The sequence below is a fragment of the Jaculus jaculus genome, chromosome 3, assembly GCF_020740685.1.
Source record: "Jaculus jaculus isolate mJacJac1 chromosome 3, mJacJac1.mat.Y.cur, whole genome shotgun sequence".
NCBI lineage: Eukaryota > Metazoa > Chordata > Mammalia > Rodentia > Dipodidae > Jaculus > Jaculus jaculus.
The window spans coordinates 110796372-110822668 of NC_059104.1; the positions used below are offsets into that span (position 1 = coordinate 110796372).

Genomic DNA, 26297 nt, shown 5'->3' on the forward strand with positions numbered 1-26297 from the left:
TAGTTTATTGTTTAGTTTGTGTATGCTCTATAGCTTTTCTTTCTACTGACTTGTAGTTTAATTCCATTGTGGTAAGATAGAATGCAAGGAATTATTTCAATTTTCCTGAATTTGTTAAGATTTGCTCTGTGTGCTAATATATGGTCTATTTTAGAGAATGTTCCATGTGCTGCTGAAAAGAATGTATATTCTGCAGCCTTTGGATGAAGAAGATCCAACTCCAAATATACCTTAGGACTGGACAAAGATCTGCCTGAAATGACACTTCCTCCCACAGACTGCTAGAGACTTAAGTAAGAAGCATGACTTTAATAAAAAATTCCTGAAGCAGACCAGTGAAATGGCTTAGTGATTAAGTTGCTTACCTGCAAAGCCTAAGGACCTAGGTTCTGTTCCCTAGTACCCACGTAAGCCAGAAATATAAAGTGGCACATGTATACAGGGTTTATTTGCAGTGGCTAGAGGCCCTGGTGTGCCCATTCTCTCTGTCCTCTTCCTCTCCTCTCTCTCTTTTTTTTACCTCTTTTTCTCCCTCTTTCGTGTGTGTGTGTGTGTGTGTGTGTGTGTGTGTGTGTGTGTGTAAATAAATAAAAATATTTTTTAAAACTTGAGGCTATGGGCAACATACATTCACATTCAAACCACCAAACAAGCTAACTGCCATGTATCTCAACACACACATGTAAAAAATATACACAAACACATGTACAAAAAATCTATTTCTAGACTGTGTATGCATTTACACTTAAATGTGATGAGAAGCAGAAGAACGGGAGGGATTTCAGGGGTGTGTGCACACATGCATGTGTGTGTTAGTGACATGAGAAGTATATGAGTAGTTGGAGATATGCCGACTTTCAAGTACCAGCGTTACATCAGAGCATCATCAAAACAGCATGTAAGTTGGAAATGTAAGTTTTCCTTTTATTTTGTAAGTATCTCCATGAAGTATATTGTAAATTGGTTTTGTGACACTGAATCCATATTAAGAGAACAATAACAGCTAACTGGTTTGAAATTAAAAGTTGTGCATTTCAGAAAGATAAGAAGATAACACAGAAACAAACAAAACTATTCAGTTCATCCAGAAAATTCTATGCCCTATTTGAGTTCAAAGTCTTTATTAGCTTCCATTTGTCCTCTGAAAGCTCCAAATCCTTAACTCAGCAAGTCCAGCCCACAATCATCTGGCATTCCTCTTCATGCCTAATACTTACTTCCTTCAATAGTCTAAGCTCCATTAATCTTAAACCCCCATACCTTTATCTATATTTTTCATTTACATTCTTTACAAACCTAGAAAGATGATGTTGTCCCAATTCTATACTTCCAATTATCCTCCATCCATCAAAAGTCATATTTTCTACAATTATTCTCTTTATCATTCAAAATAAACTAGCTTATATATGCCTATTCTAACTGATGTAGAGTTCTTTTCTAAATATAGCACAATCTTACCTCTCTCTGGGTAACTGTTCCTTATGCCCACTTCCTTCAATCTGTCATAAATTTTGTTTTTAGGACAAATCATTTTTATTGTGACATTTTCATGTATACACATAGGATATTTTGATCATGACTACCTTTATTGCCTCTCTCATCCTCTTTTCCCCATGCACTGAGGCCTTACTCTTCAAAAATGTTCCCTCTCTGCATTTATGTCTTTCCCCCTTACATTTTTATATACCTGAGACAAAACATGCAATAACTATCTTTCTGAATTTTATTTATTTACAAGTTATCTCATTGTTATGACCAAATAATGTTACATTGTATATATACATCATATTTTCTTTATCCTTTTATCTAATGATGCACACTTATAGTTTGGCTATAGTGAATACTACAATGGTAAATATGGATATGCAGGTATCTCTATATAATTGCACTCTGATGCCTTTGGGTATATATTCAAAAATAGATAGTTGGATTGTATGGTAGAACCTCCAAGATGATGTCTGTAGTAACTCTATTAATTTATATCCCCACCAACAATGTAAGAGCATTCATGTTCCCTCAGATCCTCCACCAACACCTGTTGTTTTGTGTTTTCTTAGTGATTAATGTTCTGACTGTAGAGATGGAATTTACAGGTAGCTATAGAAATGAACTGTTAGACTTCTGGTTAAGATAGCGGCATAGGTACCATGCCAAAAGCAGCCTAGGGGGGAGAAAGACCAAAAAAACTCAGCAAAATACACACTTTTACTAAAAAGTGAGGTGTATAGGAAATTGAAGCGGCAGCGGAGAAGTAGAAGAGTTCCAGAGCATCCAGAGCCTGCACAGGTGGGAAAAGCTGCTCTGGCAGCTTGGCCAACCGCCGTGACCGCAGCTCACCAGAAAGCCACCAGACTCGGCTCGAGCCGCAGGAAAAGCCAGGTGCAGGAGCTTCCCCTCACACCACGCTCTCCGCAACTCGGGAAATGTGAGGGGAGAGTGGCAGCGAGCAACGGAGGAGCAGACCGTGAGGTAGAAGAATGCTTGGAGCAGTGAGAGAACCAGAGCAGCTGTGGCTCCCTCCCTTCCCTCACCGCCTGAGCCCAGCTCCGGCGAACAGAGCAGCGGCCCGGGACCAGCCACGCCAACTTGGGCTGACAGCAGGACCCAAGCAGGAGCAGAGTTCGGCAGCAACATCAGTGGCTCCAGCACTGGTAACAGTGGCCACAGCAGCAGCAGACCCAGGAGTGGCAGCAGCGGCAGACTTGGCAGCAGCAGCTTCAGGGGGAGCAGTGGCAGTGGACATAGCAGCAGCAGCTTCAGCAGCAGTGGTGGCTCCAGCAGTGGCAGCTACAGCAGCAGCAGAGGCAGCAGCAGCGGCTTGGTTTGCCCTGCAGGAAAAGCAAGTGCCCAGCTCCAGAAATCAGAACAGCAGCCCGATGACCCAGGCAGCAACTTGACTGAGACCAAAATCATCCAAGGTAATTGGGATTGCACCAGGGAAGGGTCTCACTTGGTCGCAAGCTGACTTGGATCCCTCAACAGACCAGAAATCTTAACCTCTTTGTTGATAGAGGATCTGGTCGTTATAATAACTACTCTTGCATACATACTCCGGGCTGTTTTTGATTGAATGTGTACAGTGTTTAGTTAAATTTTAGAATCTACCTGTATTTTATTCCACTCAGCCTGCTTGAATATTCCTATAGCAGGGAAACTCAACCCCTAAGAACATCTTTGTAGATACTCTGAGAGTCTTAAGAGCCACACCTAACACCTTAAGGTCCTACCCTGAAAATATATTACATCAAATCAATTGATACAGCTAAGAATACACAGCTAGCTAGAAAATCCAAGCATTAACTTAATCCAAGATGCAAAAATATATACATTATAACACAAGAAACACTAAAAAGCAAGATGATATAAATCCACCTAAAAGTATTAATGCATCAGAAATGTCCTCCAGAGAGAAAGAGTTAGAGGAAATGCCTGAGAAAGTGTTCAAAAGAATAATTATAAATATGTTCAAAGAGGTCAAAGAACACATGAAAACAATCAAAGAAGAAATCAAAGAGGAAATCAAAGAGGAAATCAAAGGAATCAAAGAAGATGCAGGACACCAATTTAATGAAATAAAGAAGGCAATACAGGACATAAATAAGGAAATAGAAATAATAAAGAAAAATCAGTCAGAATTACTAGCAATGAAGAACACAGTTAATGAAATAAAAAACTGTAGAAAATCTCACCAGTAGGATGGAAGAGGGAGAGGACAGAATATCTAAGTTAGAAGACCAGGTGGCAGACCTAATACAGTCCAACAAAGAGAAAGACAAACTTATAGAAAAGTATGAGTGGGAATTTCAAGATATTCGGGACACTATGAAAAGATCCAATATAAGAATTCAGGGCATAGTAGAAGGAGAAGAACTCCACTCCAGAGGCATAGTAGGCGTCTTCAACAAAATCATAGAAGAAAATTTCCCCCAAATTGGGAAAGAGGTGCCAATGCAGATACAGGAAGCCTTTAGAACCCTAGCCAGACAAAACCCAGAAAGAACCTCTCCTCGCCATATTATAATCAAACTTCCAAACACACACACCAAAGAAAAAATATTGAAAGCAGTTAGAGAGAAAAATCAAGTTACCTACAAAAGCAAGCCCATCAGGATTACAGCAGATTATTCAACACAAACTTTTAAAGCCAGAAGGGCTTGGAGTGATATATTCCAAGTTCTGAAAGATAACAACTGTCAACCAAGGTTACTTTATCCTGCAAAATTATCCATTCAAATAGATGGAGAAATAAAGACATTCCATGACAAAAGCAGGTTAAAGGAGTATTTGAAGACAAAACCAGCTCTACAGAAAATACTTGATAGAATCCTCCATGCTGAAGAAAACGAAAAGCACACATATAAGGAACCTAGAAAAAACAAGCAATACTCAAATACTAGTTAACCGAAGAGAGCAAAGGTAGAACCGGAACCACACACACACACACACACACACAAAGGCAAACATAAATACACACCTTTAAATAATATCTCTTAATATCAACAGCCTCAATGCCCCAACCAAAAGACATAGGTTTACAGACTGGGTTAAAAAGCAGGATCCTACAATTTGTTGTCTCCAAGAAATTCACCTTTCTACAAAGGATAGACATTATCTTAGGATGAAAGGTTGGAAAATGGTGTTTCAAGCAAATGGGCCTAGAAAACAAGCAGGGGTTGCTATCCTAATATCATACAGGGTAGACTTTAGTCTGATGTTAGTCAAGAAAGATAAGGAAGGTCACTTTATATTGATTAAGGGCACACTCCAACAGGAGGACACACAATCCTAAACATATATGCACCTAACATGGGGGCTCCCAAATTCGTCAAACAAACACTATTAGAACTAAGGTCACAAGTAACACCAAACACAGTGGTGGTGGGTGACTTTAACACCCCACTCTCATCAATTGACAGGTCATCCAGGGAAAGAATAAACAGAGAGGCATCTGGACTAAATGAGGTCATAGAAGGAATGGACTTAACAGATATATACAGGACATTTCATCCAAAGGCTGCAGAATATACATTCTTTTCAGCAGCACATGGAACATTCTGTAAAATAGACCATATATTAGGACACAAAGCAAATCTTAACAAATTCAGGAAAATTGAAATAATTCCTTGCATTCTATCTGCCCACAATGGAATTAAACTACAAATCAGTAGCAAGAAAGGCTATAGAGCATACACAAAATCATGGAAACTAAACAATACACTACTAAATGATGAATGGGTCAATGAAGAAATCAAAAAGGAAATCAAAAACTTTATAGAGTCAAATGATAATGAGAACACAACTTACCAAAATCTCTGGGACACAATGAAGGCAGTTCTAAGAGGTAAATTTATAGCCTTAAGTGCCTATATTAAGAAATTAGAAAGGTCGCAAGTAAATGACCTAATGCTTTGCCTTAAAGCCTTGGAAAAAGAACAAGGCAAACCAAAAATCAGTAGACAGGAAGAAATAATAAAGATTAGGGCAGAAATTAATGAAATAGAAACAAAAAGAACAATCCAAAGAATTAATGAAACAAAGAGTTGGTTCTTTGAAAGGATAAACAAGATTGATAAACCCTTAGCAAATCTGACCAAAAGAAAGAGAGAAGAGACACAAATTAATAAAATCAGAGATGTACAAGGTAACATCACAACAGATTCCAGAGAAATTCAAAAAATCATCGGGACATACTATAAAAGCATATACTCCACAAAGTATGAAAATCTGAAAGAAATGGATGATTTCCTTGATCTATATGACCTACCTAAATTAAATCAAAATGAGATTAATCACTTAAATAGACCTATAACAAACATGGAGATCTGAACAGTTATCAATAATCTCCCAACTAAAAAAAGCCTAGGCCCGGATGGATTCACTGCTGAATTTTACCAGACTTTTAAGGAAGAGCTAACACCATTGCTTCTTAAGCTTTTCCAGGAAATAGAAAAAGGAGGAACTCTACCAAACTCCTTTTATGAGGCCAGCATCACCCTGATACCAAAACCAGGCAAAGATAGAACAAAAAAAGAAAATTACAGACCAATATCCCTCATGAACATAGATGCAAAAATTCTCAACAAAATATTGGCAAACAGAATACAAGAGTATATCAAAAAGATCATTTACTCTGACCAAGTAGGCTTTATCCCAGAGATGCAGGGATGGTTCAACATATGCAAATCTATAAATGTAATACATTACATAAACGGGTTAAAGGACAAAAATCACATGATCATCTCATTAGACGCAGAGAAAGCATTTGACAAAACCCAACATCCCTTCATGATAAAAGTCCTACAGAGACTGGGAATTGAAGGAACATATCTCAATATAATAAAGGCTATTTATGACAAGCCTACAGCCAACATATTACTAAATGGGGAAAAACTGGAAGCTTTTCCACTAAAATCAGGAAGAAGACAAGGGTGTCCACTGTCCCAACTTTTATTTAATATAGTTTTAGAAGTCTTAGCCATAGCAATAAGGCAAGAGACACACATAAAAGGGATACAAATTGGAAAGGAAGAAATCAAGTTATCATTATTTGCAGATGACATGATTCTACACATGAAGGACCCTAAAGATTCTACTAGCAAGCTGTTAGAGCTGATCAAAACCTACAGCAATGTAGCAGGATACAAAATAAATACACAGAAATCAGTAGCCTTCATATATGCTAACAACAAACACACAGAGGATGAAATCAGAGAATCACTCCCATTCATAATTGCATCAAAAAAAAATAAAGTACCTTGGCATAAACCTAATGAAGGAAGTAAAGAATCTCTACAATGAGAACTTTAAAACAGTCAAGTGAGAAATTGCAGAAGACACTAGAAAGTGGAGAAACATCCCTTGTTCCTCGATTGGAAGAATCAATATTGTGAAAATGGCAATCTTACCTAAAGCAATCTACACATTTAATGCAATCCCTATCAAAATTCCAAAGGCCTTCTTCATGGAAATAGAAAAAACAATCCAAAAATTCATTTGGAATCACAAAAAACCTCAAATATCTAAAATAATACTGAGCAACAAAAAAGAGGCTGGTGGTATCACCATACGTGATTTTAACCTATACTGCAGAGCCATAGTAACAAAAACAGCATGGTAGTGGCACAAAAACAGACATGTAGATCAGTGGAACAGAATAGAGGACCCAGATGTAAGCCCAAGTAGCTATAGCCACCTGATATTCGATAAAAATGCCAAAAATACTCACTGGAGAAGAGACAGCCTCTTCAGCAAATGGTGTTTTGAAAAGTGGATATACATCTGCAGAAAGATGAAAATAGATTCTTCTCTCTTGCCATGCACAAGAATTAAGTCCAAATGGATTAAAGACCTTAACAGCAGACCTGAAACTCTGAAACTGCTACAGGAAAAAGTAGGGGAAACACTTCAACATATTGGTCTTGGCAAAGACTTTCTGAATACATCCCCAATTGCTCAGGCAATAAAACCACAGATTAACCACTAGGACCTAATGAAATTACAAAGATTTTGCACTACAAAGGACACAGTGAAAACAGCAAAGAGGCAACCTACAGAATGGGAAAAAATCTTTGCCAGCTATATATCTGATAGAGGATTAACATCTAGGATATACAAAGAACTCAAAAAGTTAAATAATAAGTAATCAAACAAGCCAATCAAAAAATGGGCTATGGAGCTAAACAGAGAGTTCTCAAAGGAAGAAATACAAATGGCATATAAGCATCTAAAAAAATGTTCTACGTCACTAGTCATCAGGGAAATGCAGATTAAAACTACATTGAGATTCCATCTCACTCCTGTCAGATTGGCCACCATCATGAAAACAAATGATCATAAATGTTGGCGGGGATGTGGAGAAAAAGGAACCCTTCTGCACTGTTGGTGGGAATACAATCTGGTCCAGCCATTGTGGAAAACAGTGTGGAGGTTCCTAAAACAGCTAGAGATTGATCTACCATATGACCCAGCTATAGCGCTCCTAGGCATATATCCAAAGGACTCATCTCATTTCCTTCTAAGGTGCTCAACCATGTTTATTGCTGCCCAATTTATAATAGCTGGGAAATGGAACCAGCCTAGATGTCCCTCAAGAGATGAGTGGATAATGAAGATGTGGCACATTTATACAATGGAGTTCTACTCAGTGGTAAAGAAAAATGAAGTTATGAAATTTGCAGAAAAATGGATGGACCTGGAAAGGATTATACTAAGTGAGGTAACCCAGGCCCAGAAAGCCAAGCGCCACATGTTCTCTGTCATATGTGGATCCTAGCTACAGATGACTGGGCTTCTGCGTAAGAATGAAAATACTTAGTAGCAGAGGCCAGTAACTTAAAAAGAAGACATAAAGGGTAGAGAAAGGAAGGGAGGAGGATACTTAATAGGTTGATATTGTATATATGCAATTACAATGATTGTAATGGGGAGGTAATATGATGGAGAATGGAATTTCAAATGGGAAAGTGTGGGGGTGGGGAGGGAGGGAATTACCATGGAATATATTTTATAATCATGGAAAATGTTAATAAAAATTAAAAAAAAATAAAAGAGAGAGAGACAGAAAAAAAAGAAATGGACTGTTAAAACATATCATGGACCATTTGTTCTTGTTGTAAAGTATCTATTCAGTTTACTTGTCTACTTTTTTGTCTTTTGAGTCTGTTTTCTCCATTATATGTCTTTGGCTCCTTTGTTGAGATCCAGTTAGCTGTAGACTTTTGATTTTATTTATGGGCATTGTACATGTCTGATTGTATAGTAATACCATATACTTTTTCTTACTATGCTTTGTAGCATAATTTGAAATTAGGTCATCAGGATACCTTCACTGGTGTTCTTTATGCTCAGGTCTATTTCAAATATTTCAAGAATCTGTGCTCCTATATGCACTTCAAAATATTTCTACTACATCTGTGAAGAATGTCATTGAAGTTGATGGGAAATTCAGGGAATTTGTATGTCATAACAATGCTAATGCTGATGGTCAATGAATTTGGAAAGTCTGTCCATATTCTAATATCATTGGTTTCTTCCTTCGGTGTCTTATAATTCTAATTTTGGAAATCTTTCACCTACTTGATAAGGCTTTCCTTTGGTATATTTTGTTCTTTTGTAGCATGTGGGATTATTTTTCTTATTTTCCTTACAGCATGCTCATTACAGATTACTCATTATTGAAGCATAAAATTGTCTGCTAAATTTTTATATTTTTTATATTGACTTTATTTTCTACTAATTTTCAGAATTTTATATTGAGGTCCATCAATGTTTAATGAAATGTTTAGAAGTTTTCCATATAGGATAATGTCCCTGAAAATGAAGATAATGTGACATTTCCTTTTTTACTTGTATCCTTTCTTTCTTTCCTTTGACTTACTTCTCTGCCTAAATTTCAAGTATTGTATTTAATAATAGTGGTGACAGTAGACAACCTTGTTTCTTTTCTGATTTGAGAAAATGTTTCAGTTTTCCCCTTCTTTATGATGTTGATGTGGGGGTATCATACACAGCTGGTGCTATGTAAAGGCATGGTCCTTCTGCACCTGGTTTCTTTGGGGCCTTCATCATAAAGGATTGATGAATTTAGTCAAATACTTTTTATGCATCTATTAAGATTACTATGAGATTTTTTTACTCCTTTAGTTGGCTGCTACATTGTATTTAATCATTGCTACATCCCTCAATGAAACTAAACTGATCATGTTTATGAGCTTTTTTTTTTTTAATTTTTTTTTAATTTTTATTTATTTGAGAGCGACAGACACAGAGAGAAAGACAGGTAGAGGGAGAGAGAGAGAATGGGCGCGCCAGGGCTTCCAGCCTCTGCAAACGAACTCCAGACGCGTGCGCCCCCTTGTGCATCTGGCTAACGTGGGACCTGGGGAACCGAGCCTCGAACCGGGGTCCTTAGGCTTCACAGGCAAGCGCTTAACCGCTAAGCCATCTCTCCAGCCCCATGTTTATGAGCTTTTAACATGATGTTGAATTCAGTTTCCAAGTATTTTCTTAAATTTTTGTTCATCTATGAAATTGCCCTGTAGTGTTTTTTATTATATATCTTTTTCCAGTTTTGATACCAGGGCAATGCTAGATTTGTAGAATTTGTTTGATAGTGTTCCTTACCCATTGTAATTTGTGGAATGGTTTAAGGAGCACTGGTGCTAGCTCTTCTTTAAACGTTGGGTAAAGTTCAGCAGTGAATACATCTGGTCTTGGCTATTCTTTGTTGTATACTTTGTGTTACTGCTTTGGCATAATTATTGGTTATTGACCTACTTATGTTATATCCTTTTGATAGAACATTTGTGTCTAAAAGTATATCCATTTCTCTAGATTTTCTAATTTGATTATCTGAATTCAGTGGTATCTACTGTACTACACATCTTATTATGTTTTAATTTGAAGCTGTTATGGGGGAGGGGAAACTGCAAGCAGGCCTGGAAACCTGCAGTGGTTTTGGCAGTGATTGTGGGTGTGGGTGTGGCCTGGTGGGGACCAAGGCCATGGGGCTCATGGAGGTAAAGCTGAAGTGAAGGAGTGGATCCCCATCACCAAGCTGGGACACCTGGTCAAAGACATGAAGATCAAGTCCTGGAGAAGATCTATCCGATCTCCCTGCCCATCCAGGAGTCTGAGATTATTGACTTCTTGGGGGCATCCCTTGAGGATGAGGTTTTGAAGACCATGCCAATGCAGAAGCAGACTCTGGCCAGAGGACCAGGTTCAGGACTTTGGTAGTCTTTGGGGTTTACAATGGTCAGGTCAGCCTGGGTGTTAAGTGCTCTGAGGAGGTAGCCACTACCATCCAGGAGCCATCATCTTGGCCAAGCTCTTCATTGTGCCTGTCCGGAGAGGCTACTGGGGGAAATGGTGACAGGCCGCTGTGCCTCTGTGCTGGTGCACCTTATCCCTGCTCCCAGGGGCACTGGCACTGTCTCTGCTCCTGTGCCCAAGAAGCTGTTGCTGATGGCTGGTATTGATGACTACTATGTACTGCCACCCTGGACAACTTTGCTAAGGCTACCTGTGACGCCACCTCTACGACCTACAGCTATCTGACCCTGACCTCTGCAAAGACACTATGTTCACCAAGTGTCCCTATCAGGAATTCACTGACCCTCTTGTGGAAACGCACATCAGAATCTCAGTACAGAGGACCAAGTTTCCAGCTGTGGCTACCACATAGGGTTTTTATACAGAAAAATAAAAGTGGATTAAGCCTGTTTAAAAAGAAAGAAAGAAAATAAAAATAGACATTATTTCACTAAAAGCAAAGCTATCATGGAGAAGTGAAGGGATATTAGCAAATCACTTCTCTTTTTTTCCCTCAGGCTGTTTTCTGCTCATTAACTTTCTCTGTAATTTTTCCCATTGTCAAATTCTATTTATCATTATTATGTTATTGGAGCTCTTACATTCTCACTTCTGGGACAAAACACCTGACCAGAAGTAGCTTATGGCAAGAAAATTTTGACAACAGGCTTACATTTTGAGGGGAAGCTGAATGACAGTGGATGACAGAGTAGGCTGCTGGGGTGCCACATCTCCACATGAAGCGAGAAGGAAATCAACTGAGGCATCTGTTAACACCCAGTATAGCTTCACTAATCAATCTCAAGGTCTGCCCAGAAGAACATACCTCATCCAGCAAGGATTCACCTCCCAAAGGCTCCAGCAGCTGGGGACTAAGTAGGGAGATTAATCAAAAACACTTGAGGTTATGGAGGACATTTTACATATAATCTACAACATTCTGCCCTTGATAACTATAGACTCAAGTTTATCTCACAATGCAGAATGAACTCAGTATAATTCTAAAAGCCCCCACAGTCTTAATCCCAACACTGCTCAAGTTCAAAAGTCCAAAGTCTCATCTGAAACTTAACTATCAGGCCTGGACAATCAAACACAAATTACCAAGTATAATGGCACAAAGTAAACATTCCCATTGCAAAAGAAAGCATAACTAGGAAAGACTGAGCCAATGCGAAGTAGAAAATCAGCAGGGCAGATATCAAATCCTATAGCTCCGTATCTGGCATCTTGGATTTGTGATGAAGTTTTCTGGCTCCAAAAAGCCCAATTCCAGCCCTCTGGGCTGCTTTTGCTTTCCACACAGACCTACCCAAGCCAGAGCAAGTCACCCCATATGGAAAGTGCACTGCAACTCCTGGCTCATCTTCACAGCTCCATGCAGGGATTTCAACCCTTCTTTACGTTATCATCTTCAGGACTGTGTATAGTTCATGATCCTCTTTTCTGCATTTCTTTTGATTCCACAATTAATACCAATTAGACTTCAGTATCAAATTTGTAAATCTGCCTGGATGGGAGCAATAAAGCTTGACCTTGAGAAGCAGGACACTCCTTCAGCATTATTCCTGCAGGTCCCCTCCTTTCAAAATAATTTGCATTCCTAATAGCTTGAGTCTTCAGTAAGTTAGGTTTCACCCTCAGGACATCTTTTTATTGTCCCACTGCAGAACAGTTGGTCTTTCCTGACCTAAAACAATTCTGTGTCTATCACTTCAAACTTGCTTACATTGTTTTCTGTGTCAACTTCTTATTTTTCATATCTTTCTACTCAAGATTTCAATGAAACCACCAACCTGTTAGTTCTAAATTCAAACCTGCTCAAATTCTCCAGACACAGGAAGAAGGTAACCAGCCTGCACCTCAGTCTTAACTAGGTCCCTTTTTCCCCTTTGAAATTTTATAAGCTAACACCTTCACAGTTCATGCCTCTTTCTACAATGCTGTCTTTCAAACTCTCACCAGAATGCCTCATCAATCTCTGCTTATAGAACTTTAAGTATTCTCTAGTCCACAATTTCAAATCCTTCCTTCCACAAACCAGCTCCAAAAGATCCAAACCACATAGGTTCATGGAAGTAACTCCACACTTGTCAATACCACATTTTTGTAGTAGTTACATTTGTGTTACTAGAACAAAACACCTGACCAGAAGCAATTTATGGGAGGAAAGGGTTTATTTCAGGCTTAAAGTTTCAAAAGGAAGACTCATCATCATGGAAAATATCATAGTAGAGAAGGCAGCTGGGGTGTCACATCTCTACATGAAACAGGAAGGAAATCATTTAAGCAAGCTAGCCCTCAATAGCCAATAAGGCTTGGCTAATCAACTCCAAGGTGTGTCCCAGCAACATACCTCTAACAAGGCTCCACCTCCAAAAGGGTCTACAAGCTGAGCCTAAATAGGAAGCTTAACCACAAACATTTGGGCTATGGGAAACATTTGACATTCAAACCACCACAGTTATTCTCCTCAACTTTCTATTTTTTTTTAATGGAAGCAATAAGAATATTAAGAATATTAAGCAACCAGAATATTAAGAGCTTATATATATTTAAAAGTGGAAAATGATAAGATTTCATGAAATTGCATAAAATCTCTTTTAGAAATATTTGATATTACTGCTGTGGTTTGAAAAGCAAATTTTCAGTGACTCTATGGCACCTAGGAGTATACAAGGAATATTTATATTACATATTTTAATAACAGTGAAATTATCAATAAAGCAATGATCATAACATGATAAAAAAATAAAATCTTTAATCCCACTGTGATGTTGCTATGAGCAATCCTCATTGAACAGGGCAGTAAAATGCAAAAGCATAGGACTTCTGACAGATCTGAGAATAGTTTACGTGGGAAGGCATGATTTCTGAAAATCATGATTCAATAGATTGCTGAAAATGATGCTGTAATTATGAAATGGTGATTTTATGGCAGTGAAGTGTTCTGCTATTTAGGAAAGGAAATGTATCTGACTGCATGCAGACCTGTTATTTGCTATGTTCAAACAATCCATATTGGGAGCATCCATATGACTTCCATAAACTTGGATCTCCTTGTCAGACATTTAGAGGAAAGTACTGATACTGAGCCTGACTTCTCCTTCTTGTGATTTATCATGTTGGCACTGGGCCAAAGTCATCAACAATATAAATGTGATCCATATATTATTCAGCATCACAGTGAGATACTGATCCAAAGCAGGACAACACATACATCAGAAATTCACCCTCACCCATAGTTTTGCCTTTACCGCTTGGTTAGTTTAGTAGCCTTCTGTCTTCTTTCCCTCAGCTCTGCCTTCCTCTTCATCCTACACATTATTGAGAGCTCTATGTACCAGAATTTCCTATTTGTTCATTATTATTTTTCTTGAGAAATGAACTTCTTGACTGAAGAAGCTATATACTATTTATTTTTCTCTGTATCATATTGCCTGAGGCACAGAAAAGGGTAGAGTTCCTCAAGCTGCCAGATGAATCCATGGAATCATGAAGAAGGAAAACTAGGACAGAGCCAAGATCCAGAACAAGTGCTGCCCTACGACCTTCCACTGACTTCGGGTGAAGTTTCCTAAGCCCAGCATCATCTTGCGTATTGAGAGTACATGAAGAGAAATTATGTTAGACTAAAGAATTAGTAAAGAAGTGGCTCCCCAGTGGAAAGTAAGCCTTATAGAGGAGCCAGACTACCTGTTTTCTCAAGCACTTGGATTTTAAATATGTTTGTTCCTATAGTAAAGTGAATGGAATTATGTTGCTACCTTTCCTTGGAGCTTGTTCTATTTTGGACCCTAAGATCTCAGTGTTTTCAAATGGCCCTGGTGTAGGTAATTTTTTGGTAACCTTTGGGATATTCCAAGTACATGGAAACACAGTCATCATGTTTACCATTCATTTTTCAGAAGTTGGTATTATTTATGCATGGTGTGAGAAGATGATAACAAATTTATTCCCACCCATCTGCATTTTAAAAGTAGTTTTAGGGCTTTTTTCATGGGAAGGTTACTACACACTTGGTTTTCAGTCTCAACTTTGCCTCTACCCACGATTGCTTTTATTCCATCTATGCTAAACTACACCTTATCTCGTACACTTCCCAGTTTACAATACCTTTCTGTGCTCGTTGCTTTTCTCATAGTAGTCCCCATATTTCCTGCTAAGGTGATCCACATAAGTGACTGAGGGTTGGGTTGAGGAACATTCCCTGCTGCTATCTGTGTATTGCAGAGCTTTTCATATGGCTCCATGCCTGTGCGTACCACTTACTTCTGTCCCGCCAAGGATGTCAGGCTCTTGTTGCTAGATACTATACTTATCATTTTGTTATTTTCAGTACTTAACACTTTTCAGACTATATAAGTATACATTTATTAAATTAATGATTAAACAGTTAATCCATGGAAGTAGATAAGGTCTAGGTAGGTAGATAAGGACATTTTTTTGTTTTATTTTTATTTACTTATTTGAGAGAAAGAGGCAGAAAGAGGGAGAGAGAGAATGGGCGTGCTAGGGCTTCCAGCCACTGCAAACAAACTCCAGACACATGTACCCCCTTATGCATCTGGCTAACATGGGTCCTGGGGAACCAAGCCTCGAACCAGGGTCCTTAGGCTTCACAGGCAAGAGCTTAACCACTAAGCTGTCTCTCCAGCCCGATAAGAACATTTTTAACAGAAATTGGGAGGTAGAAAGTTTCCTTTCTTTTACTCATTCCTTCCATTATCATTTAACAGTTAACTTCATTTCTCAGTCAGATCTCACATGATACCACTTTACATACAGAGCCTATATGGTTCAGATGCTTTCTTTATCATGAGCTTTGCAGCAACCAGTAAATGACTTTAAGAAACTCAATTCTATTGCAAAGAAGTTCATTGAACATTTTCTCTGCTTTCTGTCTAATTACTTGAGATGGACAGGGCTAGTTGCTTTTGTAATGAAATAAATATTATATACTAGGAACCAGATATTATTCTTCAGTCCCCTTTGTGTCTAGCATGCTGATGTCCACAGTAGATTCTGAAGTAGAAATACTGGCTGATTAATCCAGAGCTACAGGAATCCTGTGTACCTATAATATTGATATCTAGTCTTTCTCAGCACATTTTTCAGTGTGGATTTCTGATTTCCAGGCCACCTGTCAGAGCCCACCCAGAGCACTGCAGTTGTCTGGAAGCTGATTTCTTTAATTTCTCTGTGCAGTAAGGGTGAAATGAATGTGCATTTGCAAACTTAAATGCCTTTAACATAATTGAGGCTATTAAATATTTAAGTGTGAATTAAGTGGATATTTGTGTAGTGATAAGTTGGCTGCTGAGACCAAGGAAATGAGCACTGAGTCCTATCTCAGCTAAATAGTGTCTTTGGCACATTGCTTGGGAACTCAGGGATCAACCAAGTGTCTTAAATTGTGTGCTAATTCTCTGGATGAACTTATCCACCTATAAATTAAGTAAAAGTACTTGGACACTTTAATATGTGTCTCACCCTTCCACCTACACCTTAGCAATAAGGAACTGGGGTCTTTAATGCCTGGAGAATAAATTTCAAGAAATATAGTTACAATTTTAGGCCTGAGGAAATTTTGAAAAAAAGAATTTTCTTCTTCCTCCCACCTTTAACACTCTGCCAATTGTGGTTTGATGGCAAAATGTCCCCCACAGAGTCATGTGTTTAAATACTTGACCCCAAGCTGATGGCACTGTTTGGGAAGGTTGTGGAACCTTTAGGAGGCCGAGACTTGCTAGAAGAAGTGAGCCATTGGGGGTTTTCCTTGAATTTTTATAGCCAAGCTCCATTTCCCCTTTGTCCTGTACTGCGTGGCTATGGATGCAATGTGCGTCGTCGTCAGCTTCCTGCTCCTGCCGCCATGCCTTCCCTGCCATGACAGAACACGTCTTCGCAAACCTGTCTTCTATAATTAATCCGTTCTGGCCTTCAGCAGCTTTCTGTCAGATATTTTATCACAGCAAGATAAAAGTAACTAGTACAGTGCCTTTCGCCCAGAGGCAAATCTGCTATGCTCCAGGTGTGTTGTCAGAAGACTATAAGACATATACAGTGTACTAAGCACAGCTTTGTATCTTGGCTTCTGCTCTTTCCTGCCCCGGCCAGCAGTGAGTCAAACAAGGACTCGAGGGGAAGTTAACCTGAATGGGAGAAGGCAAACAGACACAGGAAGGAGACCAAGCTAGGTATTTGTCAAGGTCTCCAAGTTTATTTTTACACATAGGTTTCTATAGCGTTGTAGGGGGAAAGAGTCATATTTAGGCCAGAGATCACAGGGTTACTGGCTAAATGCAATTTCTTTGTTTCTTCATCAATTAGCAGCAGCACCAGGAGAGGCTATCACCCAGGCACAACGGCTTCTTCATTTCTGGTAATAGATCATTAGATGAGGAAATAGAAACTTAACTTGCTATATGGCAGTTTCTGTCAACATGGCCGAGGTTTGGCTCATAGCTACCAACACTCTCCTTTTCAGGAATGCTGTACCAGAGTGTTCTTATATCTTTTATTATCTCAACAACCCTGCTATATATTTTTATTTTTTATTAGTTATGGACATACTCAGTATGTAAACAGCACATGTTGGCACCATTCTTTCCCTCCTCCCTGCCTCCCTCCAAAGAGAATCTTCTCCTTGGGGATGCAGGTCATCCCTATGGGGATTGTGGGTCAAGCATTATGGGGCAGCAGTTAGTTATGGAGAGAAGGTAATGTCTCTGTACGTAATGTCCCAGCTTGTGGCTCTAAAAATCTTTCTGCAAAATTTCCTGAGCTATTTTGGGAGCATTTTAAATCTATTTTAGTTATGGGATCTTAGTTGCCTTTGGGTCTCTGGTTTGATAGGTGTTGACTGTCCTCAATATCTATCTCCTTCACCCTTGTGCTGATATCAGGTTCAATAAGAAAGCAACACTCTTGCTCTTTTCCCCAATTCTTCTATGGTTTCAGCTGGGGCCCTGGTGATATGTGATGGGTTGTTTCTTTCCTCAAGTCCTGCTTCCATCTGAAAAAGAGAAGAGGATTCTCCAATGAAGGGTGAAGTCAGCACAGGTTAGATGATATAACAATTATTAATTTGGAGAGGATTTAAAGGGTATAGACCCTCTTACAGCCAAGGCTGGTGGGAACTTAACATTGGAAAGCAAAATAGTTATCTGCATATGCTTCTGCCTTGTTTCTCAGTTCCAAACATGGTTTCCCTTCCACTGAGTAGATCTGTTAGCCATTCCAAGAGCAGTTGGTTACCCACCATGGTGCTTTGCCACTATTATACTTGTGTGACCATCATGTTAGGTTGTTTGCTTCTGAGTAGCTTTGACCTCGAGTTGCTTAGACAGATGTTGGCCATGTTCTCCCAGTAGCTCATGTAGTGCCTTCTAGCACTAGACAGGCTAACTGTCTGGGGACTGGTTCTTTTCCAGATTCCAGCTAGGTCTTTCCATGGTCCATGCTGACAGTGTATGGTGCCTTCAACAGTAGGGTCTTACCATTAACCTTTGGTGGGTAATCAAATGCTCTGACAAAAGTCCATCTTATTTTGGGAAACCTTGTAGGTCTCTATGATCAACAGATCATTGTAGTTGTTAACCACATCATGGAACTATGAGCTATAGGCCAGTGCTAAGGGAAAATAAAATGAAAGAAAAAAGAAACAGGAGAAATTTAAGGTTAGGCTTCATCTGACCCTCTCTAGGACCCTTCAATTCAGGTGTTCCCCTTAAGGTCCTATTGAGGGTTCAACTTTTTAACTTCCAGGATATAGGATTCTATGGTATCAGTTCCATTTGGGTTCAGTTTTGTATCACTCCACTATTGATGACTTAGTTCAATTTTCATCTTCTCTAAGTACTTTTCTTTCATTTTTCCGGTCTTTACCCAGAACATAGTAGCTTTATGTATCTCAGAAATATCTTTCTATTATCTATTTTTACAGGGGTCTCTACATTGACCCTGAGTCAGAGATCCTCTCAGATTTATCATTATATCCCTGTTGCATAGCACTGTGCCTAAGACACAGTTGATGCTCAATGAAAAACTCTCGTTACCTACAATTCATTTCTTTCTTCCCTATTCTCTCTCCTCAGGATGAAACACTCTAGCATAGGACCTATCTGTCAGGACACTTATCAAGTTCGTATATCTTTACCTCAGTCTAATGTGGTACAAACCTAAACACTGGCTCAACAGCCAGTATTCTGGTGTCATTTGCCCTTATTTGCTGACATATTCTGCTAACCTGTGAGAGCAAAAAACCTTTATGATTATTTATATTTATATTGATATGTAAGCTATCTATAAGAGAATAGTTTCTTCTGGTCTAGAACAACTACATTAGAGGCCTTTTAAAAGAAAGGATTATGTTCCAGAATGGTATTAAATTCTGTATAGGCCCTTCTTTCAATAGGCAAAGCTGTTTCATAGCCTCTCCAATATAGATGGGCTTATGACTTCTTTGACAAACATAATGAATCAGTAGCATGTTATATGACATAGCTCAGCTTCTGAGAATATTTATGGCTTCTTCTATTCTTGTATTAAGAACTCATCCACCACTGGGTGAACAAGCAGCTCATGCTAGCCTACAGATTAAAGGGAACACATTAAAAAGAAGCAAGACTCCAGTTATTCCAGCTATCAAATCTGTCTCAGAAGATTCCAGAAGCAGGACATAAAATGAATACTAATTGTTTTAGGCTACTGTGTTACTGGGCACTTCAATTCTTGTGCATGCACTGCCCTCATTGAATTCCAAAATGAATTAGGCAACAAAAGTAAATGAAAATGGATTTATTTATAGTTTGGCCAAACCAAGGGAAGAAATTAGGTATTTCTTCCCCAGTATGTATGTAGCAATCTTACAATCTATACAAAACCATGCAGCAAAAGACAGAAGATATGTAGATGTAGCAGTGAGACAGTTTAACTGTTCCTTTCATGGGGGAAAAGTGACTGGGCCTCAGATTACCTCCATTGTCAACATTCTCAAAGGTGCCAAATGTCTCTCTTTAGAATTTGGAATGTCTCTGTCCCATCAGGGGTCCTACCCGTTCTCTCATAGCATGGGATCACAGTTATACTTCGATGATTAACTGTGGTTTGTAACTTGACTAGATTGGAAGATGCCTAAGAGTAGTGCAGTACACTTCTGAGTGTGTCTATATGTAACAACAAACTGAGGAGGAAGACAAACCTGAATATGGACAATAATCCCAGCATGCTGCTGGCACAGATGGAGCAAAGCAGGAGAAGGAAGTCTGCCAGCATGGGCATGAGCTCAATTCTTTTTGAGTGTGTCTTTTGCTAGAATGATTGGCCATGGACACCAGACTCCAGCTTCATCAGCCTTTCAATGTAGACTTACACCAGTGAGTCTTGTTTTTAGCTTTCATTCATGTAGGTAAGTTCATTTTCTACAGAGGTGATCTTCTTAAAGTACAAGTCATATCAAACATTGTTTAAAATCCTTCAGCGGCTTGCCACCATTAGAATAAAACATAAGTTATTCTCATGGTCTGTAAGACAGATATCATTTGAATCTCAAATGTCCCCACCAAATTCATCTTTTGAGTGCATAGCTCCCAGGTGGTGGCTCTATTTTGGATGGTTCTGGAGGCTTTGCAAAGTGGGATATAACTGGAAGAGGTGGGTCTCTAGGAGTGGATTTGGGTGGAGTATTTTACCACTGGCTACTTCATTTTGGTTTCTTCTGCTTCCTGGACCAAAATGAAGTGATATCTCTCTCTCTCTCTCCTCCAACTTCTTCTTCTAAGTCACATTGGTTTTATTTTCACCTGTGTAATTAGGCATTTAGATGAACTCCTATCCATAATCTCATATTTTCTAATTTTCTCTTGAGTAAAACCATACCTTCTCATCATTATAGACTGAATCATTTTAAACTATGATCTAAAGTAAATCTTTTCTTCATTAAGGTGTTTCTGACAGGCATTGTAACAAGGCAACATGAAAATAACTAATGCAAGGATCTTTCATGATCTCCCTACTGTACACTTCTTCTTAGCTATTATTATGGCCCCCACTTCAATAATTTTTCAAAATTATTCTCTTCCATGATTTCTGTGCCGGGAACAGTTTCTCTATATACCTGGCTGCTTGTGCTCCTTTACACATCACTCCCTTTTAGTTTCTATCTCATTGCCCTACATTATTTTTATAAGATTATTAATTTATTTTACACATATTTCTTATACCATTAAGATATAAATTATATTTATATTTTGGCACTTACAATAATGCCTAATTTTTAAAGTGCCAAATATAGTTTTTTTTTTATAAATGAATTAATGTATTCATCTGGGCATACAAAAAGTAAGTTAAGGTAATTTGATAATCCATATCACTTATTTTATTTGCCGTTTCCCTTAAAGATTAAAAAGATAAAGTTGATCCTTTAGAAACATTTCTTCTCACGAGGAGATAAATGTGTTCTCTGAACTACATCTTATTTTTAAAAGCCTTTTGATAAAATGTTTTGCCTTGAAAAAGTTCAAAATCCCCAAGCCATTCATTTTGATTGTTAACCAGATAAGCATACCTGTGGGGTCTAAGCTTGCCATCCTGTAAGCCAAATGCATGGAAGAAATGAGTAGAGGCATTTCACCAAACTCTCCACTGTTGTCCTTAACCTTGCATTTCTCAAATCCTCAGTTCTTCTGCAAACACACTGTTGGTAAAGACATTTGTGCCCCCCCCCTTTGGCTATCACATTTATTAAACAATGGACCCCAAAGAATTAGAATTTTGTCAGGAACAACATGATGGGGATGAGAGAGGCTGAAACCATGGTGGACCAATTACAGGACAGATAAGAGCAAAACAGTGATGGTTCAATCATGAACAGGCCACACCTTGACTAGGATTGCTTTATTATGCCTAAGTCTTGTTCTTTCTCTAAACCTAAACTTCATGTCAAGCTGTCACTAGTCTTTGGCTATGCATCAAATTCTCCCTAAATTAATAATTCTTATCCCATTTAAACTATGATGACTCCAATTTCCTTTAGACAATCTGTTCTTTTTCAGAAGGTAGTGAAACAGGAGGAGATAAACTAACCCTGGCACTTTAGTCAAGCCACAGCTGAAACTATAGAGGAAATGGGGAGATGAGCAAGAGTGCTGCTTTCATTCTGTTCCTGAAAATCAGCACCAGGGTGAAAGAGTCAGACCCTGAGGATACTCAACACTTACCAAAGCAGAGATCCAGAGGCTCCTAAGAGCTCACCACTGAAGTAGTCTTAAAAATCATTTACCACAGCTAGGGAATTTTGCAGAAGAGGGCTCAGGAAGAGTGTAAGAACCACACGTAGAGACATCATGCCCATATGTATTCCCTCTCCCCCCATAATAACTGACTGCTGCTCCCACAACTCATAACCCACAACCCCGTAGGGAATACCTGCAACTCCACTGAGGAGAGTCCCTAGTGGAATGGGGCAGGAATAGGGGAAAATGGGGTAGCAACATATGATGTATCCATGAAAAATATGTTGCTAATAATATTAGTAGTAATAACAGTAGTAATAAAAATACATCAGCCTATGGGGAATGTACATTCACCTTTAAACCACTACACCCTCCTTCCTCCCACAATCTTGTACCCTACTCCCAACTTAGCCTCATTGCTGCTTTCATTCTAGATGCTTCCTTTTGTTCTTTTCCCCCTCTCATCACCTATAATGCTATTTTCATGAATGATTATGTTGACTTTTTTCTATTCCAATTCTTCAGGTTGAAAGTGGAAAAGGAAAAACAGCAACACAGTACACCCAAGGAAAGATAAACATATCAGGTAAATTACTTGCCACTCCAGTTCCTAGCCTCAATAGCTACATTCTGACCCTGCATGTTCACTGCGTATGCTCACTCTGAACAGAGTGGAGCTGACCCTGTGTGTTCACTGTGTGTGCTTGTTCTGAACAAATAGAGTGGAACTAACACTGCATGTTCATTTTGTGTGCTCACTCTGAACAAATAGAGTGAAACTAACCCTGCACTTTCACTATATGTGCTCGCCTGGAACAGACAGAGTGGACCAGCTCCTGCATGTGTACCGTGTGTGTTTGCTCTGCACAGATAAAAGTGGGGATCACCCAACACTGCCTGTATGCCTTATGTTCATGTTTTAGTGATACAAACTGACAAGCAAGATTTAAAATAAGTAATACCTAAGTAAAATATGTATGTGCAAATTGCTTTATGCTATTAAATGAATCTTATCCGCCCCTGATTCCCATGTTAAAGTCAAAGCCCCCTATGAAATTGCATTTTGAGACATGAATTTAGGAGGTAATCAGGACTAAATGAAATCTTAAATGTAGGATCTTGATGTAATGTGAAGAAACCCAATAGAACCTGGCCTTAATCTTGGACATCTAACATACCGAAGCATGAGAACATAAATTTGTATTGCTCCATCCATATGCTATGTAGTATTTTGTTATGGTAGCCTAAGCCTAAGCACTACAGAAATAAGAAAAGGGAAGAAAAAATTTATACATCAATGTAGAGACCAGAGAGAGCTTCTATGAAGCAGTGACATCTGACAAGGAGCCTCACAGCCAAAGAGAGTTAGTTCTTCAGGTCAAAGAAAGAAAATGAGGAAAAGTATTTTCCTGGAAAAAGAAATAGCAGCAGAAAACATAAAATGTGGTATATTGAAGGAAACAGAGCAATTAGATGTGGATGGCGGGTGAGATGTCTGGAAGTGGGAATTCTAACAGGCAGAATGATGGTGGTGCGAGAGGACTTGAGAGATGACTCTGGCAGTAAACAAGTAGGAAGGGTGAAAGTACTACAGCAGAGATGAAGAATTAAACCACTGTACCAGTTCAGATGAGAAATCACAAAGGAAGGGAGTGATTATGGGAAGAAAGGGGACGGGGATGAACTTGTGAGAGAAATTCTTCTTCATAGCAGTAGTGCTTCTCTGCTACTCAATGCACACCCATTTATAAAATCAGGTAGGCAAATGAGATAATTTAGCATGTGTTTTTTTTAAAGATATTCTACTGGAATCCTGGAAGGGAGAGAGACAAAGACAAGCTAGAGAAAGTCCTTTCCATGAAGGAGCATACTGTTCACAAGAAGAGAAAAGATATGTGTGAATAGTGATAGCAAAAGTCAGTGTAAGGCATATCCCATTACAAATTAATAGTTTATGAAAAAACTTCAGAAGATGGAATGATGACATTTGGTCAGCAAATAAAAAACATATTGATATGAATTTGAGCAATGTTGGAATCTCAGCTGTGTCATTACCTGCCTATATAAATGTTGTAGGTACTTCATAAATGTTGATTAATAATAAATATGTGATAAATTTGGATAATTTTTCTGATTTCTTTTTCTCTTCTGTAAAACACAAAGCTTAGCATATGGAGTAGTTAACTATATAGGTTTGCAGGGACTGAGGCTCTTCCTGCAGGCATATAATAGCTTCTCTGGACCAGTGCCCTAGGAATTTCATTTAGTTTCCCTCAGTGGACCAGACATCTACAGCCCAGAAAAATAGGATGGCTACCTTTCCCTTCCAATTTGAAAATGTCCTAACAGCCTTACTTATACAATTTGAGAAACCTTGTTCATGAAAATGTGTGATCATCCCAAAAGAGGATGTAAGACACTCCATGGATGGGGTTTGAGGTTGGGGAGGTGTGTAGATAGGATAGGGTGGATGTGATATGGGTGAGTGCTGCTAGTGAAGAAGAGAATAGGAAACTTCATAAGCTTGAAGGTAACAAAACTTTCATTCTTCTGTGGTTGCACTATAGGCAACACTGATCATAATTCCTCTGCAGAATTATACTTATATTACTATCAGAGGTTTAGTTGAAAAACACTGAGCACAAATACAATAGGCAATGAGAAAACTTTGAATGATTCCATGGTCAATTGCATGTGTTTGTGCATGTGTTTGATTTAAAATTAATGCACTTTTTAAAAAGGGTTCTATGGATTTACAAATCACTCTCTCAGATATACAGTCAATTAGAAGATTATAGTATTACTAATTCACAGACAGTATATCCCATTGTCTCCAGAATTGATAACCTTACTGCCACTATATGTTAGTGGCAAGAATGACAAGTAACTATGTGACATAGTTAATGCCTTACTAAGATATATACATGGTTTAATTTTAAGAGATCCAGAATGCCTATCAAATATGATGCCTTATATCTCACACAAAAACATTACCAGTAAACATTAAATATGTGTGATATTGTTGCAATGCAGGTTAAACAAAGATTTAAAACTGAAGATGTCATATCTGACATCTAAACAATAGAAGTGGACAATAAATGCTATAGAAAATGGACCATATCACTGAAGTGCCAAACTTGGATGATAGAGATTTCAACCCAAGTCTGAATTCCTAACACAAGTGCTGCTCTGAATATTACATGATAAAATAAAAATACCAATTAAATGTCTATTTATCGAGAAAAATGTACCAAAAATGAAATATGTCAATCTGTTGCCAACCATCCTACAATAGCAACAACTACACCATTAGCATTAGAGAATCTGATAGGAAACTGAAATGTTGTAGTTTAATTCTATGTTTTATGGAAATACTGACATTATTTACTAGTGATATCAAAACTGTTTTTGAACTTTCCATGTTTTATAGAAATGTGGTACAAATGTAGCTATATATGCCATCATCCATAACAGAGCCATGTTCCCTCTTTGGGTGAGCCATCCTGGATCTTCAGCAAATGTGCTCACCTTCTGGCCATGAGGACTACATGATTGTTCCAAGAAGATGACCCCTTGCTTCTACTGCAGTGACCTCTGGCATTTTGCTATTAAAAGCAATTTATCTCATTCTGACTTCACTCTCCGTTGGAGAATTTGCTTCTCTTTTTGAGATGGACACAAAACCTGAGGAGAGAAACAGCCCATCACACCTCACCAGGGCCCCAGCTGAAACCAAGAGCAATTGGAGAAGTCAACAAGAGTGCTACTTTCTTGATGAACCTGATACCAGCCCAAAGGTAAAAGGAGATAGACACAAAGAATGCTCAACACCTACCAAAACAGATATCCAGAGACCCAGAGGCTCCCAAGAGCTCATTAGCCAACATAGCTCAGGGAAATTCATGGAAGAGGGGGTGGAAAGATTGTTAGAGCCACAAGTTGGGACATGATGCAGAGACATTGCCTCCTCCCCATAACTAATGGTTACCCCCACAATGCACAACCCACATTCCCCAGTGAAGACAGTCCTGCAGAGGGGGGAGGACAGAGAGGAGGCTAATGCTGGTACCAAACATGGCTGTATGCACACTGTGCACATAATCAATAATAATTTAAAAAAAACACATTGTACTCCATAAATTTGTACAATTGTGTATTAATTTAGATAAATAAGTAAAAATTTTAAAAAGTAGTCCTTGGGAATGAATCAGAAGCTGATTTGGACCAAAATGATAATTACTAACAGTG

General features: G+C 38.6%; 1 pseudogene; it reads left to right on the forward strand.

The window, feature by feature from the left end:
• Nucleotides 1–847: 847 nt before the first annotated feature.
• LOC123459462 lies at nt 848–11185 on the forward strand (annotated as a pseudogene).
• Nucleotides 11186–26297: the final 15112 nt, after the last annotated feature.